Genomic DNA, 5507 nt, shown 5'->3' on the forward strand with positions numbered 1-5507 from the left:
ATGTCAAGGCTGAAGGACAATGCACTGGAAAGTCAGGAGTCAAAATTTTCTCTTGCGGAGAATGATGTACTCTTTTTCAATGGAAGGATCTGTACGTGTACCCAACAAAAATGAGTTACGAAGACAGATTTTGACCGAAGCACATGTGACTCCATATTCAGTCCACCCAGGGTCCACGAAGATGTATCAAGGCCTTCGAGAACACTTCTGGTGGAATGGAATGAAGGGCGACATTGCAAAGTTTGTCAGTAAACGCCTTACATGCCAGAAAGTGAAGGCCGAACATCAACGACCAGCTGAAGAATTACAACCAATCGAGGTTCCTGAAGGGAAGTGGGAACAAATCACAATGGACTTTGTGGTTGGGTTACCTAAGACAAATGAGGGTTATGATGCTATATGGGTAGTGGTGGACCATTTGACCAAATCTGCCAGATTCATGCCGATGAAAGTCACGTACTACGTGCAGAAGTTGGCTGAACTATACATTAATAACGTAGTGAGACTACATGGCGTTACTTTGTCCATCATCTCAGATCGTGCGCTCGTTTCACTTCTAACTTCTAGAGGTGTGTGCAAAAGTCTATGGGATCGCAACTGAAGTTCAGTACTGCTTTTCACCCCCAGACGGATGGCCAATCGGAAAGGGCTATTCAAACCTTTGAGGATATGCTACGAGCATGTATCATGGATTTCGGTAGGAGTTGGAATACAAGGCTACCACTTATTGAATTCTCATACAACAATAGCTACCAAGCTTCAATCGAAGTTGCCCTATATGAAGCTCTTAATGGTAGAAAGTATCGTTCTCTGAATCACTGGTTCGAATCCGGGGAAAATAGCCTCGAGAAGACAAATTTTATTCGAGATACCACTAAAGCCATCAAGAAGATACGAGATCGAATGGGAATTGCCCAAAGTCGACAGAAGAGCTACGCTGACAAGAGGAGGTGACCACTGGAATTTCAAGTAGGAGACTTCGTATTCTTGAAGGTAGCACCTCTCAAGGGGGTGATGAGATTCGGCAAGAAGGGAAAATCGAGCCCGAGGTACATTGACCCTTTCGAGATCACAAAAAAAAAATTGAAAAGTAGCCTACCGTCTAGCTCTAAATTACGAGTTAGCATTGGTACGCAGTGTTTTACGTATCGATGCTCAAACATTGTTTTTACCCGATCCAAAAATGTTTTTGATCCAAGAGCCTATTGAAGTACATAAAGACTTAAGGTTTTGAGGAAAAGCTAGTCGAAATTATTGATCGTGGAGAGAAGGTCCTAAGAACTATAGCGATTCCACTAGTCAAGGTACTTTAGAAGAATCATAAGATAGAAAAACTTACTAGGAATCGCGGAGAATATATGATTTTGTGATATCCCAACCTTTTTTTTTAGAATTTTAGTGTTGCCAAAGAAATATCTCCATGGTTTGTCCCAAATTTTTATATTAATTTTCGGGACGAAAATTCTAATAAGTAGGGGAGATTGTGAAACCCCGAAACTTGACCATATGAAAAAATGTAATATATCACGTTTGAATTATATACTACACGCTACGTATGATTTACGCTTGTTTGTGTGTGATTTGAGTATTTTAAGTTTAGTTATTAGATTTTTTTTTTCAATGTATTGTTCGTAATATATTAGACTAAATCATATATATATATATATATATATATATATATATATATATGTATGTATATATATAGCTATGATTGATTTTAGAATTTATCTTTCATAATTATAATCATGTATGATACTTTTTCTTATTAATAGCAGTATACGTATGAAGTAGTATTGGTACTTTTTTGTGTGTGTGTGTATGATATTACTCATACATCTAATAATCATACGAGATATATATGTGTATATATATATAACCATACGAGATATATATGTATATATATATATATATATATAATATAAGGAATAAAGAGTTTCGTTATCAATTAAGATAGCAGTAATAATGATAATATTTTTTTAGTAATGGCATCAGTATATAGATTTATCATTCATATATATGAATATGGGTATCCGGATATACATTGAGGCGTTAGTAGCAATATACTTTTTGTTTACTTTTGAAAGAAATAAAGTGGAGAGTTAATGGTATTAATATTAGACATTTATAACAGCCAATTAATTATTCTTTTGAAATGCTTTTCTCACTATAGCTAGCTCTTGAATGTCGTTCATAATATCATTTTATTTTCTTTGACACACACTCTCATCCTTGGTTTGTTATCTCTCCCCATTCCATTTTCTTCTTTTCTATACAAAACTAAAGAAACGTAGACTTTTGCATTTTTTCCCCCATCATACGTTGGGTTCTATTAAGCTTCAAGGAGTTTTCTTTTCAACTCCCTCAGAGGTATTTTTCCTATGTAACGTATCTTTTTCCATTAGTTTTTGATGAATTTGGTTGTTAGGTTGTCTTTCTTATGAACAATAATCATTAAAATGATTTCTGTTTTGCAAGGGTTTTTGAGAAGTTACAAATATGTTTATCGGTTTTCAATAGCTACGATTATGATTTTGATTCGACATTTTTATACAATTAAACTTTAGCCTATTTTTACTATGATGTTCCAATTTTGAGCGTACAAAAGAATATAATTATTTGATTTTTTTTATTAATATCTTATGTATATGAATTTTAAAAAATTGTGAAACGTTGTTTTTGACCGTGTCACTTTAGGAAAAACTGTTCAAAATCTTATTTTACATTTTCTGGAATTTTTCCAGAATTTATTTCAACAAGTTTATTTTCTCGATATTTCATATCTAAGGGCATTTTAGTATTTTCACTTAACGTTGGATTCTGAATTTTTCCAGTAGCCTAGTATTGTCCAGAATATAGATTTTAACTATGAACTAAAATCTCAATTATTAATTCTTCCGGTTAGGTTTCGAATCAACTCGAGCGTTTAAATCGTTCCCGATCAAAGATCGTAATTTCCACTTCAGGTGAGAACAATCTCACTGCAGCACATATTAGTTTTAAATAAAATTATGATGAGTTTTGTGATTCATGACGTGGTTTGTTAGATAGTATTATATGGTTTTGTTTATAGTTATTATAAGCCAAGTGATACATGATACGATATGCTTAAGTACGATGATATGATATATGAGTTGTTATATATTATGCGATGATTACATGTCTACGTTTATGCATTTTACCTTATGATATGTTATGATATGATAAATGATGATGATGGAGTATTAATGACATATTTTTTAAATTTATATGACATTATGTATGTGGATGTTTGGGCATGTCTTTATGCTAAGTAAATTTATGTATGATGTATGAGATGCTAATTAACGTTTTCTAGTTGAGCTATGTTATGTTTCATATGCATTGGTAAGCTATGTCATGTCATGTTATAATCATGTCACGTCTGATGTTATGTATGATGGTTATGTATATTACATGTCATATTTGCATGTCACCTAAACAATAAAGTGAAAAGATAAGTAAGAGAGTCGTACCGCCTCGAGTTACGGAGGTCTCAAGGAGAATTTCCCGAGCCGACTGACGGGCCCAAATGGGGAAATTTCTCATATGTTATAAGTTTATAATACGGAGCAAAGTATGGGACCTTGCAACCCCATATCTTTGTCTCTAAAGTGAACACTGAAATTGGTACGACTACTCTAGGGGAGCCCCGAATAAAATATGATAAGATTTATGTTAAGAAAGACCATTTCACCTTTAGAATGAAAATACTAATAACCGGTTCATGCATTGCATTACTCATCTTGTTTTGTGAGTTTTATATTGTTCTCGCTGAGCGATAGCTCATTTCCACGAAAATTTTACGTATGTGTTGTAGGTAAACAACTTACTGCTAAGTGATGAGTATGGACCAGCGGCGTCGATAGCAAGATGGTCGGGTTATGGTTGCAACTACGTAAGAGAGACTTTCGCTAAGCATAATAGATAAATTAGATTTAATATAATTTCTAAAATAAATTTTTTAATATAGATTAAGTTGTATGTTATAGTTTTGTATCATTTTATCCTTAGCTTGATTAACAAATTTATTATAATTTATTTTCTATTAAGTTGGTATTAAAAATACCACTTTTCAAGTAAAGGTCAAATATTTTCAAGTCAAAGATTTACCATGATCAAAGCTTAAAGTTTAGTTTTTATTTTTATTTGTTATACTTCTGACCAAATTATTTTGACAAGGACTAGTATGATTTTATTGTTTTATGGTATTTGAGAATGTATGTATTAAAAAAAAAAAATCCGCGAATTTCCAGATTACGGTTTCGTAAAGGTATTATATGATAGAAAATAAAATCCTCATTTTTTTATACATAATTTAGATAAGTAAAATAAATAAGTAAAGTAAGATGATCCGAAAAGTCGGGTCGTCACAAAGACGTTGTGTTCGTTGGGTGACATGTTTCCGAAAGGAAACCACTTGTCGAAGTCTATCTACGAGGCGAAGAAGACGTTGTGTTCGTTGGGTATGGAATATGAAAAAATTCATGCTTGTCCTAATGATTGCGTTCTGTTTAGAAAGGACAAGATGGATTTAGATGTTTGTCCTGTTTGTGGTTGCTCTCGGTGGATAGTGCCAAAAGGTTCCAACAGTCCTAGAGTAGGTGTCCCGGCGAAAGTCTTGCGGTATTTTCCTCCTATTCCCAGATTTAAAAGAATGTATGGTACACCGGATATAGGAAAGAATCTGACTTGGCACGCAAACGGTAGAGAATTCGACGGATATTTGAGACATCCAGCCGATCCAGCTTCGTGGAAGTTGATATATCACAAGTAGCCTGATTTTTCCATTGAACCAAGAAATCTGCGGTTGGCTCTAGTGGCTGATGGGATTAATCCGTATCTTGGATTTAGTACGTAGTCGACATAGTACGTGGCCTGTTACGTTGCTTACAGATAACCTTCCTCCGTGGTTGTGTATGAAAAGGAAGTATATTATGTTAACATTACTAATTTCGGGTCCGAAGCAACCGGGAAACGACATTGACGTATACTTAGAACCGCTCGTGGAGGACCTAAAATTGTTATGGACCACATGTGTTGAGGTTTTTGATTCGCATTTAAGTGAAGCATTCACCCTTAGAGTCGTTTTACTATGGACAATAAATGATTTTCCAGCCTACATAAATTTGAGCGGTTGTGTTGTAAAAGGCTATAAAAGCATGTCCTATATGTGGTAAGGACACACACAGTGTCTATCTTCATCACAGTAAGAAGGTCGTATATCAGGGTCATGGAAATTTTTTGCATCGCTACCATCCGTACAGAAAAGCAATGAAGGCATTTAATGGCTTCCGAGAATTCGGCGACGCTCCTAAATGTCTGTCTAGAAGTGAAGTATTCGAGAAGGTATCTCGAATTCAATATGTATATGGGAAATGTTCAAAGAAGAAGAAAGTTGAAGAAAAGGAAGATTCAAAATTTCCTTGGAATAAAAGGTCAATCTTCTTTGATCTTGAGTATTGGCAGTTTCTTCATGTGCGCCATGTTTT

At 34.4% G+C, this 5507-nt stretch overlaps 1 long non-coding RNA gene across 1 annotated transcript; it reads left to right on the top strand.

Annotated features, from left to right (window-relative positions):
* Positions 1-2320: 2320 nt before the first annotated feature.
* On the top strand, positions 2321-4116 carry LOC149404579 (uncharacterized). Its single transcript, XR_016294096.1, has 3 exons — positions 2321-2367; positions 2903-2963; positions 3836-4116. It is a non-coding gene; the product is annotated as an uncharacterized LOC149404579 (long non-coding RNA).
* Positions 4117-5507: the final 1391 nt, after the last annotated feature.

Source organism: Urtica dioica, chromosome 2, assembly GCF_054948205.1.
Source record: "Urtica dioica subsp. dioica isolate 48M chromosome 2, U.dioica_male_clone48M_v1_H2, whole genome shotgun sequence".
NCBI classification, from domain to species: domain Eukaryota; kingdom Viridiplantae; phylum Streptophyta; class Magnoliopsida; order Rosales; family Urticaceae; genus Urtica; species Urtica dioica.